General features: G+C 40.7%; 1 protein-coding gene across 2 annotated transcripts in view; it reads left to right on the forward strand.

Moving 5' to 3' along the window:
- Positions 1-2,309: 2,309 nt before the first annotated feature.
- The window catches only part of GLCE (glucuronic acid epimerase), a 128,167-nt gene continuing 117,840 nt past the window's right edge, over positions 2,310-12,636 (forward strand). The window contains exon 1 of one of the 2 annotated variants that reach the window (XM_027123451.1): positions 2,310-2,481. The gene's annotated coding sequence lies outside the window, so the exon portion shown is untranslated. The remainder of the gene's footprint in view (positions 2,482-12,636) is intronic. The other variant, XM_027123450.1, reaches the window with a different exon arrangement.

Below are 12,636 nucleotides of genomic sequence, written 5' to 3' on the forward strand. Positions count from 1 at the left end.
GTGTTGGCCAGCTCTCTCTGTTCCAAGCAGGGAACTCTGAAAAGTCCCAGAACCCTAAGCTCGAACCTGGCCTTCCAAGTTGTTAGGAAAATGTCAAAGCAAAAGGATATATTTTTTAACTTCACAATTTGTTAGCTTGTTTTATAATTTTTACATAATATTTAGACATTTGATATGTGGAACTCCATGTGTTGCCTTTTGTGGGCCCTACAAATGCTACGGTTGGCTCTGGCTTCCCATTTGATACAGAATCAAGTTGAATCAACTTGGCCTGGTTTTTAAGGCCTTTTACTATTGGTTCTTCCCTAAACTTACCTTTTACTGCTCTTCTGCAGGAATCCTCTGTAGACCAATCTAGTGCACCCATAGCCAGGCTCGGCCTACATCCTTTCCTCTGTGCTCAGGTTCACTCAATTTTTTTTCTCTGAAAAGCCTCTGTGTCTGCTCTGCATTTGTATGGGCCAACTACTGTTTTAAGACCCAGCCTCATGGTCGTGTCTCCTCCCTCTGGATTCTTCCAACAGCTTCTGTCTGAGCCACCTATTGACACTCAAAGTGTGGAACCATGTGTGGAAACCACTTTTCTTATTACGCACAAGGCATGGCTGTAAGATAAGGAGATGCCAATATGCAATAGTTTTCGAATGAGGAAAGAGGATTAAAAAAAAAAAAATCAGAAGAGTAGCTAGAGAATCTGGAGAAAGCAGTTAGGCAGGTACCAAAGGAGGAGATGGCTGGCATTGTCAAAAGGCTGCAATATGGTCATTGGGAAAGATCTCCCAAAATAGAAAGAGGAAAGAGGTCTTTTGTGATCACTGAGAGATCAGCCCATTGTGTGGGTGTAAGCAGCATTGCAGTGGGGAAAACAAGAGATGAGAAAGTAAAGACAGCAAATACAGTTTCATGTCCCTTAAGCACTGAGTCTGAGAAGAAAGGTGGTAGAGTAGTTTGAAAGGGTGGAGGAGGTTAGTTGTTTTGTTCTGTTCAAAGCATGGAGGAGACTGTGTTTGTGGGAGAAAAGAGCTAGATTAGAGGGGAAAATTGGTAACAAGGAAAGGACAGTTGATTCATCAAAATCTGGGAATGGCTGTGATCCAGTGCACAGGTGCAGGGACTAACCTTGATGAGGAGAAAGGACACTTCTTGCTGTGGGACAGGGAACGAATGAAGGCTATAGGATAGGCATAATAATGAAGAGACTGGGCTTAAGGGTGAAAAAGGTTGGCTGTCATTGTAGAGGAAAGGCTAGGAAAGCCCAAATTTTCTGGAGTGGGTTCAGATTTCATACATAGTTGGCCACCATATCTGTGGATTCAACCAATCATGGTATTCAGGAAAAAAAATTCCAGAAAGTTCTAAAAAGTTGCACCGGCAACTATTTACATAGTATTTACATTGTATTAGGTATTATAAATAATCCAGAGATGATTTAAAGAATATGGGAGGTAGGTTATATGCAAATACTACAGCCATTTTACATGAGGGAATTGAGTATCCACTATTTTAGTATCTGCAGGGGTCCTGGAACCAATACCCCAGGATACTGAGAGAGGACTGTATTTAAATATCACATTCTTCAGTCATTCCTTTTACATTTATTCAGTGTCCTGCGTGTGCCAGACACTGGGGTCCACAGAGATACAACTTTTCATTTAATTTCGGAATTTGTTATAATGGTGACTGAGATTTACTTTTTACTCTTCTAGAAGGCTTTCAGTAGAAATAAACACGAATCAGAAGGGTGTCCTTTGTCAGACCAGACGTCCCTAGTAGGGGTTGGGAAAACACTGGCATCTCAACAATGGCGCCCTGTTCGAGGTGGAGAGGGAGGAGAGGCCCCGATGGGGGGAAAACAGGTTTAGACCTGGGTAACCCGAGGAGGGTGCGCCTTCAACCAGGAAGAGGCGAACCTCTTGAGGACTTCAGGCCGCGCGGTAACCGAGGGTAACAGCGCCCCAGTCCACGGCGGTGTGAAAACCACCTTCTTCCGTAACCAGGTATATCTACGGAGGCTGACTAGGACCAGACACGAGCCAAACCTCTCCATCCAAGATACCGTCCCTCTGCCCGTGACTACTTAAGGTCACTGCTCCTTTTGCCTGGTTTATTGATGAGGGGCGAGGGAGAAGAAAAGCGGTAGGCGAATCACCTTTCCTATTTTACGATTGGTAGTATTAGGCTCCAAGTCCCGCCTCCTGCCCCGCCGCAGACAGGCTCTCGGGGTTGTCACTCGATCCTCTGCAGCCGCCCCTCGCCGGGGCCCCGCCCCTCGCTGTGGCTGGGATCTCGCGGGAAGAGCGGTGGGCACGGCTGTGGCTCCGTCTCCCGGCTGCGCGCGGAGCGGGAGGGCTCTCCTCACACAAGCGCTTCCTCGCGGAGGGGTTGGAGCTGCGGCAGACGCAGGCCTGGGCAGCCCCTTCTCTGCCGCCTCTTTCTCTTCCTGAGGGCTCCCCGGTCCTCTTGCCCTCCGACGCTACCCAGGTGAGGAAGCCCGGAGCTCGTCTTCGCTGAGGAGCGGTCGGGGAGCGGGGACACGGAGCAGCCGGGGCAGGGGGGCTCCCGACGGGGGCGGCTCCGCGGGCAGCGCGGCGCTGCCTGGTGGGCGCGAGGCTTGGAGGGGTTCGTGAGTGCGGGGGTCGAGGAGGCAGTGGGGTGGGATCCGGGTGCGGGCGCCCAAGGGCGGTGTAGCGGGTGCCAGGGCTCCTCGGGGTGAGGAGGCGGTTTAATGGGGGTCCGGGTTTTTTTCCGGCTTGGGGTGGTGGTGGCTGGCAGCAGATTGGGTCACGGGTCTTCGGGGTCGAAGGAGATTTATCAGGACTCTTCGGTTCCTTGAGGTGGTATAGCGCGGTTCCGGGACAAGGGGTCCTTTTATCGCGATCTCAGGCTCTTTGGGGGCAGAGGATTCAGTTTAGGAAGGTCCTAGGTCTCTGAAGAGGCAGATCCATGAGGTTTTGGGGGTCCTTTGAGCGAGAGTGGGCGTCTCGTTTCGCATTCCTGGGATAAAGAAGCAGTGTATTGGGGTTCCGTCTGTTTATCGGGGTCTCCGGGCGAGAGGGCGATGTATCTGCGTCCTGCAGGGGCCGGGACCGCCTTGGTGGGCTGCTGGGGACGGAAGGGTTTACAGCGGAGACCAGCGTCTTTATTGGGGTTTCTGCTTTGCCCAGAGGGGGGCGGTAACTTGGCACGGCCTCCAGTCTTTTCGGGGGAGACTGGGCGAGTTAGCGGGTCCCCGGGAGATCTCGAAGGGAGGGCGCGGCTCTGCAGGCGCTGGGTCGGCTCGGGGCGGGAAGGGGACTCTGGTGACATCCCGAGCCAGCCTAGTACACAGTCTGTGGCTGGTCAGCATCCTGGAACAAATCTCTTTCTAGATGAGATTTACTCAGTGCTTAGTTGAAGGATTGATCCGTGTTGTTGCCTAGTTGGAGAAATAGTGGGTTTGTTCTGCAGTTTCCTTCTCTCTGTCCCGGGATCCCTGTGGAGGCGTGCTGGTCTCCCTGCTCTGGGAGCGGGAGAGTGGCAGGCAACACCTTAAAGTGGGCATGTAGACTGTAGATTCTTAAGGGGGCGAGTGTCCTCCGGGTCAGCGTGGAAGCCGCTGAGGATAGGGAAGGCTGTGAAGTTTTGGCTTCCTTTCCTAGGTGGTCTGCTTTGCTGATCCTGCATTATTAGGTCTGTCCTGAAGTCTTGCTCGAGTGTTAGGCAGTCAGGCAGTGCTGGGAAGTGTGTTCTGGCTTCTCCCTGTCCTTTGAAAAGCATTTGTGGAGAGGGGGAACTTCAAGTTCAGCTTCCAAATAACGCATTGGAATTCGAAGTTCCAAAGCTAGAGCTCTGCAGAAGCGTCATTTGAGACTTGTAAGCATGGCGAACAGCTCTTTTAGAGAATCCTGCTTAACAGTTTTATTGTGAAGGTACAGTTAGTCTTGACTCCTATGCAGAGTCCTTGGTAACTAGCCCAGACTTAGGTGGAATTCAAATAAAATGACCTGTATATATGTGTATGTGGGGTTTATTTTTGTTTTTTTTTTTTTTTATGTTTAAGTCAGACAGTCTGTTCCTTTGCTTGACAGTTCTTCTGGTTAGATAGCTCCTTTATCATAGAGGCCCGTAAGTGAAGTCTGTCTGTGGCAGGCAGTGGAAACTGTACTCACAGTAATTCTGTAATTTGGGATAAACAGACAAATTTGAGTATGCCAAAGCAGAGAACTTTGCCTGCCTCACTCTTTTTCTTAGTGACAGTTTTTTTTTTAATGACATTTCTTTTGATCTTAGAACCAGAAACATTAGTGATAATCTACTTAATACTTGACTTCTGTAATCATTTTAAAAAAACAAGGGAATTCTGCATAGCAATGAATAACTCTCTGAAAGTTTTTGTTTTGGTTTTTGGTTTTTGTTTTGGTTACAAATTCCTGATCGAACCAAAATGCCTGATTGAATTTTATAAGATAGTTTTGACTATCAAAACTGATCAGTTGAGCAGATATTTGATTGGAACCACAGCCAAAAAAACTCTAAGCAGATCTTTTTTTCCTCATTATGTTTGAAAGCCAATGAAAAATTAAGCAGATGTCAGTAACTTTTTAAAAAGCAACTTTCATAATTTCTAAGTAAACATACTGATCAGTCAAAAAATATTTGATTGTCTGCTAAGTGTCACAGCATGGAGGAACAATGATTCCAGCTCTCATGAAACCTATATCAAGAGAAAGAAAGACAACAAATAAATAAAATAAATACATAAAATAATTGAGATGCTGATAAGGAAGAAATAAACAGGATAGTTGGGGTTTTGCTCACTTAAAAAAAAATAACCTCTGAATGATAATATAATTGATGTCTGTCATGTTAACCAGAAACCAGGCAAGATAACGATCTACCTTCTGAATTAATAGAGATTAAATTATGATCAGTAGAGTTTGAGTGTTAAATATATTTTGACTCTGAGGATTAGCACCTTCTGTTATATAAGCATAAAAAAAGTCTGTAAGGATAAACATCAGACTTTTAAGTGTTCGGGGGATTCTTCAGGAGAGAGTTGCAAAGGCATGGAAGAGAGTTATTAATATATGCTTTTATACTATTTGAATTTATTTCAGTGAGCAGACATTACTTAAGGGTAAATTAGAGAAGTCTAAAAATTAAAATTTTGGTCAATATGCAAATTTGTGAAACGTACTGTATTTATAAGGCATTTTGTCAGTGTTGCCACTTCTACTATGCGTACTAGTGAAGGAAAAATGTATTTCAGGTATGTAAAATTATAGGAATGGGGTGGGGAGGGGAGCACAACAGAATAAGTAAAAGACTGAGGCTCAAGTTAAATCTTAAAACATGGTAAAGATGTTGGATCTTTAATTATACAAAGATAAATTAATCTTAGGCCTTTCTTATTTCAAATTTGTTTCCCGAGTTTGAAAAAGGAAGTTTTTAGACTCCCTAGAGAAGAATAGGTTGTGTTTTTGTGGCGGGGCAGGAGGTGTTTTTATTGTGGCACAGATTTCAGGATGGGATTTCTTTTTGTCAGACATATGGACACTTAATAGATGTTTTTCTTGTGAGGCATATGAAACAAAAATAGTTTTATAGTTCATTATTACACTGCTGAAAATGACAATACCAGTGTCTTTTGGATTATCATTCAAGATTCTGAAATTATAAGTATGACGTACTAAGCCAATTTCTAGAAAGGAAATCATAAGACATGAATTCCAGTCTTAACTGTGCTGCTAACCATCTGACCTTGGATGATTCCTTAGTTTCTCAGGACCTCAGTTTCCGTATATATAAAATTAAAGAAAGAGAAGTCCCTGTCAGTAATCAATATAAATTCCAATTCCAGGGTTTTTATTACATAGGTTTTTATGTTGCGGATCTACAGTATTACATTTACAAAAAGGGATAGATGCTACAAGAGTAGCTAGTTCTCAGGGTACAACTAGTTCCATGTAATTTTTATATATCATACCTAATTTTAGAGCCTCTTCTATTTTAAGATATATAGGAAATATTTAATTCAAGAATATACATTCATGAAGGTAAATGATTTCCTTTTGGTAATTTAGCTTTATCTGTTAAAGCATTATTATTTTTGCTTCTGACCCCTGGTTCTGTAATAGAGTATCTATATGATAATGTAATGTCCTTATTGAACTCTGTGTGTAGAATGAGGTCTCTAGTGGTTGACCCCGTTTAATCTATCCTTTACACCGCTGCCAATGTGATTTTTCTGAAATGCAAATATGTTCAGTGCTTTTTTCTTAAAACCCATACTTCTCCCTTACCTACAGTATTTAGTTCTATGGTTACAAGGCCCTTCATCATCGGGCTCATCTCCTGCATTTCTCCCACCATACATCTCAAGCTCCAACTGTACTAATAACATCAGTTTACTGAAAGAGCCATACTTTTTCCTGACTCAGAGCCTTCTTATATATTCTCCCTGCTGCTTAGAATGCCTTCTCCTGTCTTACTGACAGAGTCTAGTGATTTTTCAAGATACAACTTAAGCGCTGTCTGCTTTTTGAGTCTTCTGTGTGCTCTGGTCCTCACTCTTCCAGCCCCACTAGGTATTCACTCTCTGTATCTTGTTCTTTCATTCTCTTATGTTCATTAGTATGCTGTAATTATGTATGTCTCTCTCTTCCTGGACTCAAAAGCCAATGTATATTTGTCTTATTACTTATTGAGTTATCTATTGCTTAGTTTACACAGTTGGCTCTCATTACAGATTTGAACTCTCAGTGCCAAGATTAATATCTTCATAATGTCTGAGTTAAGCCCAAATCTCAGTCTTGTCCTATTTTTCTAAAACGTTGGGCTTTCTACATTATCTTATTCTCTGCCCCTATGACCGCAAACTGACATTAGATCTGTAGTTCTTATCCTCATGTTTAAGAAAAGAGACTGTCAGCACTGTAGGAGTTAGGGATTACTCTGATAAACTTGCAGAAAAGTCATGCAGAATTTTGAGGCAACCACTAATCCCTGTATCTAAAGTTGTTAGCAGAATTATGAACTAGTTTGAGTATTTCAGATCTTAGACATCAGTGATTTAGTAGATATTTTACCTTGGCTGCTTTCTGTATGGGAAATGATTGTTGCCAGTGTGTATGGGATTTTATAGTGGCTTAATAGTTGCTTTACATACATTACCTTTAATTCTCAAAACAAATCCTGCAAATTTAGTAACTTTCTCAGGGTTATTATCTACTAAGAAGCAGGCTATGTAGATCCAGGTCTGTCTTACTCCAGATTGTATGCTTTTTCAAAATACTACACTGCTTTCTGAATATGAGTTCTTATTCAGTGTATTTAAAATTATTAATAGATATTTTATTCATTTTATAAATTGAAGAAGTAGGTTGTGAGGTTTATCTATTCAGCTTTTTCAAAAAAAGCTGAAGTAGAGGATTTGAGATTGATTGGACTTTAGAGACCACTTAATCCAACTCCTACATTTACCATATGAGGGAACTGACATACACAAGAATAGTTAAATGACTTGCTCAAGATCACACAGCTTTGTAGTTGGTTAAGATTTGTTGTTGTTGTTAAGCTAGTTATGACCATTGGTGTTGTAAAACCATTATTTGAAAGGAAACCAGGTGCCTGATGTTCCCCCCAGGAAAAAAGCCTAGAGTGGCTTTTAGAAAAGTGATGTTGAGGATCTCAGAGTCTTAAGGACATGGCTCAGAGAAAATCCAGAGTTTGGATCATGACACATGGAGACGCCTCAGTGCCTCTTCACTCACGTAGCTCCCTAGTCTTGGTTTCTTTCCTTCCTCTTTTTTCTTTTTAAAAATCTATTCACAGTTTACTAATCTTCTGCCTGCTAAAGTTATTAGCAGCATTCTGACCAGTAACCATTTACATGCCAACCATGGGCTAACTAACAGGGATACAAAAAAGCATAAAATGTAGTCACTGCCCTGAAGAGGCTCAGTTTATTGGGAGTGGGAGGCAGTAAGTATTTAATTGCAAGGCAGTATATAAAGATGCCATGAGTGATGCAGCTCCAGGAGCTCAGAAGATAAAGGTAAATGTGGACTGGGCTAGTGGCTGCAGAAGTTTCTATGTAGAAAAGGTTTGATTTAAGTTAGTCTTTAAACGAGGAGTTGGAGGGAAAGACTGGAGAAAAGAATATCTGGCCGGGTGTGTGTGTGTGTGTGTGTGTGTATTTTTTTTTAATCTAACCCTTGTTCACTTCCCTTTAGCCACAGTGGCCTCCTTGCTGTTTTGGAAGGCCTGGAACTTGTTCTTCCAGATATCTGTTATGTCTCGCTCCCTTCCTTCTTTCAGGTCTGAATTAAAGTATCACCCCTTCTGAAAGGCCTTTACTGATACCTTGTTTAAAATTACAGCATCCCTCCCATACATACTCTTCCTATCCCTCTTCCCTGCATTCTTTCTTTCTTTGTGCTTTTCTGCAGTCCAACACACTGCTTTTATTATCTTTCTAACCCTACTATAATGTAAGATCCATTAGAGCAGGGATTTTTACCCATTTTGTTCAGTGCTATATCCCCAGCACCCAGGGGATACAAAGTAGGTGCTCACATTTTACCTTTTACAAAGTAGGTGCTCACATTTTTGTTAAATGAATAAGACAATCGAACTTTAAAACAGAAACTTGAAGATTGTTTGATCTAACCTCTCTCCTTCCTTCCTTCCTTGCTGGCTGGCATGGAGGACGAGGAACTTTCTCTTCTATTTAAAAAAAAAATTTTTTTCTAGGACTTAAATTGTATACAGTGCAGAAATCATAAACAGCTCAATGAATTTCTACATATGTAAGCATGTAATCACCAACCACACCAAGAATAGAACACTTCTAGGACCTCTGCATGCTTCCTTACTCTCTGCTAGTTAGTACTTCCCAAAGGTAACCACTATTCTGACCGCCATCACAGTAGATTAGTTTTGCTTTTTCTTAAACTTCATACATTGGGTTGGCCAAAAGTTTCATTCAATTTTTTTCCATAAGATGGCCCTAGTAGCACTTAGCTGTCTTTAACTTCATTTGAAACAATTTTGTTAGATTTTATGGGACAGCTGTATATCAGCATGCCTTTAAAAAAAGACATCAAGATTGGTGAATTTTTGTGTAGCCATTTTAATATTGAAGATGGAAGAAAAAAAAGCCAACATTTTCGGCCTATTATGCTTTATTATTTCAAGAAGGGTAAAAACACAACTGAAACAAAAGATTTGTGCAGTGTATGGAAAAGGTGCTGTGACTGATCGAACATGTCAGAAGTGGTTTCGTGCTGGAGTTTTCTCACTGGACGATGCTCCACTATCAGGTAGACCAGTTGAAGTTGATAGCAATCAAATCGAGACATTAATTGAGAACAGTCAACGTTATCCCACGCGGGAGATAGCCGACGTACTCAAAATATCCAAATCAGGTGTTGAAAATCACTGCACCAGCTTGGTATGTTCTTCGCTTTGATGTTTGGGTTCCACATAAGTTAAGCAAAGAAAACCTTCTTGACCGTATTTCCACATACGATTCTCTACTTAATGAAAACGTTCCGTTTTTAAAACAAATTGTGACGGGCAATGAAAAGTGGATACTGTACAATAGTGTGGAATGGAAGAGATCGTGGGGCAAGCGAAATGAACCACCACCAACCACACCAAAGGCCGGTTTTCATCCAAAGAAGGTGATGTTGTATATTTGGTGGGATTGGAAGGGAGTCCTCTATTATGAGCTCCTTCCGGAAAACCAAACAATTAATTCCAACAAGTACTGCTCCCAGTTAGACCAACTGAAAGCAGCACTCGATGAAAAGCATCCAGAATTAGTCAACAGAAAAGGCATAATCTTCCATCAGGATAATAGAAGACTGCATGTTTCTTTGATGACCAGGCAAAAACTGTTACAGCTTGGCTGGGAAGTTCTCATTTATCCGCCATATTCACCAGACATTGCACCTTCGGATTTCCATTTATTTAGATCTTTACAAAATTCTCTTAATGGAAAAAATTTCAATTCCCTGGAAGACTGTAAAAGGCACCTGGAACAGTTCTTTGCTCAAAAAGCTGAAAAGTTTTGGGAAGATAGAATTATGAAGTTGCCTGAAAAATGGCAGAAGGTAGTGGAACAAAAGGGTGAATAGGTTGTTCTATAAAGTTCTTGGTGAAAATGAAAAATGTGTCTTTTAGTTTTACTTAAAAACTGAAGGCACTTTTTGGCCAACGCAATAAATGGAATCAAATCAATTTTTAAGTTAGCAGAAGTTCATTCTTTTTCATTGCTGTATAGTATTCCATTGTGTGAGTATATATTTTTTATTGTACTATTTATAGACATTTGGGCCATTTCCAGGTTTTAGCTCTTAGGAACAAAGCTGCTAAGAACAATTTTGTACCTGTCTTTTTGTGGGCATAAAGATTCATTTCTTGGCTAAAAAACTAGAAGTTAACCTCATCTTCATATAGATATAGATATATAGATACATACACATAATTCTTAATTCCATGTGGTCCTTAGCACATGATAGATGATCATTAAATGACTGAAGATAAATTATTAACTCATCATGTACTGTGAGATTATCTCAAACTTATTAAAAATATTGGAGAACAGCTTCTGGTCCATGCTTTTGTTCTTATATATGACTTAAAACATGTAGCACTTAACTTTATCCAGGCTGTACACATTTCTCTTTCCTCTTGATTAGCCTCTTTTTAAAAATCATGTTCTTTATTAGTTGATGCCCCTTCTCCAGAAGATGGGAGAAATATGTCCAGAAAAGAGGAAATTCAAATTAATTAATTTTAAGGTGTGAATTTCAGAACTGGTTGGCTATTTTTCTATATTTTCCCAACTTAAAAAAGTCATTTCTTTTTGACAGTTTGGTTCTACTGTACGTTATATATATTTTTTACTATTCTGTACAGTTTGAAATCATTTATACCAATGCATAAGTTATGTTTTGGGATATGTCAAGCAAAGGCTTTCTTTGATGGTCTTAAGAAATTTTAGAAATGGCTTTAGTTGGTGAAGAATGCAAATGAGAACCCCTACAATAATAGAAGAAATCATGAGAAATATTTTTCTAATTCTGGAAAAGTTTTCAGTTCCCTTTTGAAGTGATTTCTAAGCTAAGACTTGAAAGATGAGTAGGAAACAAGGTGGATGAGATGCCCGGTAGGGAATGGGGTAAAAGCACTGTAGGTGGGGAGCTGTCTTTGCAGAGAGAGAGCAGGGCAGATTTGGGAATCTGCAGGCAATTCAGGAGGGCTAGAGCGGTGGTTTTCAAGCTATAGTGTGAATATGAATCTCCCGGTAGGAGTGGGGCTCATGAGTTTGGAATTCTAACATGTTCACAGGTGGTAGAGGTGTCGCTGGTTCAAGGATCACACTTTGCAAACCACTGGGCCAGAGCATAGGAAGCAAGTGAGAAGGAAGGAGTGGGGAGTGAAAGCAAGGACCATATCATGGAGGATCTTACAACTAATGTAAAGAATTTGGATTTAAGGCAGCGGTAACCCACTGAAGGGTGCTAAGCAGAATAGTGACCTTGTGAGATTTGTGATTTTCGAGGGGGCAGTAGTGGTGGAAATCATCTTTAGGGGTAAACTCCATCTACATTTGAAACTGTACAGATTAATGTCTGAGCAATGATAGTTTACCCATTCATTAATAATTATTGTTTTTCCCAGTGGCAGATTCAGTTCATTTAAAGGAAAAGTTTGGTTATGTTTATTAATTTAGATGTTATATGTTAGTTTAATCTTTTTTTTCTTCCAGGGACCTTATTACTTATTATATATATATAATAAGTATTATTACAATTTAACTCATAATTACATTTTTAACCCTGTTTGATGGGATTTAATTTTTGTCCATGTTGTACCATATGATAGTTCAAAGTCTTCTTTTTTATTGTATTGATTAAAAAATGAGCTAGCTGGTAGTGCTTATTATATAGTAGGAATGATCTTAATGATACATAGTAATTTGAGTTAGTCACCAGCTTTTGTAAATGTTATTAATTAGAAGGCTTTAATTTATTTCAGCTGTTTAAATGTCAATCAGTCTTCCAAAATTATAAACTTAGGAATGTGTGTGTAGCTTGTTTTTCCCCCTTATTTTATAAGTTCTAGGAACTCATTTTAACTATGTGGAGAAATACTAAAGACAAAGATCTAATGCCTCAGCTCAAATATAAGCATTGCTAACATTATGGTACACATTCTTTCTTCTTCCGTGAATATATTTATTCATTTGTATACTGTTTATTCTCCCACCATGAATTTATATCATAAAAATTTTCGTACTTTGTCAAAATTGTTTCAAAACCGAATTTTTTATTTTTTTAATTTTTGCGGTACGTGGGCCTCTCACTGTTGTGGCCTCTCCCATTGCGGAGCACAGGCTCCGGACGCGCAGGCTCAGCGGCCATGGCTTACGGGCCCAGCTGCTCCGCGGCACATGGGATCCTCCCGGACCGGGGCACGAACCCGTGTCCCCTGCATCGGCAGGCAGACTCTCAGCCACTGCGCCACCAGGGAAGCCCAAAACCGAATTTTTAATAGCAGCATAATATTCTGTTGAATGGATGTGTAATGATTTAACCATTCCCAATTACTGAATATATTTTTCCTCTGCAGATAACACTTGAAGAA

The sequence above is a fragment of the Aethalodelphis obliquidens genome, unplaced genomic scaffold, assembly GCF_003676395.1.
Source record: "Aethalodelphis obliquidens isolate GAN/ISIS:26980383/991018 unplaced genomic scaffold, ASM367639v1 scaffold26, whole genome shotgun sequence".
Taxonomy (NCBI): domain Eukaryota; kingdom Metazoa; phylum Chordata; class Mammalia; order Artiodactyla; family Delphinidae; genus Aethalodelphis; species Aethalodelphis obliquidens.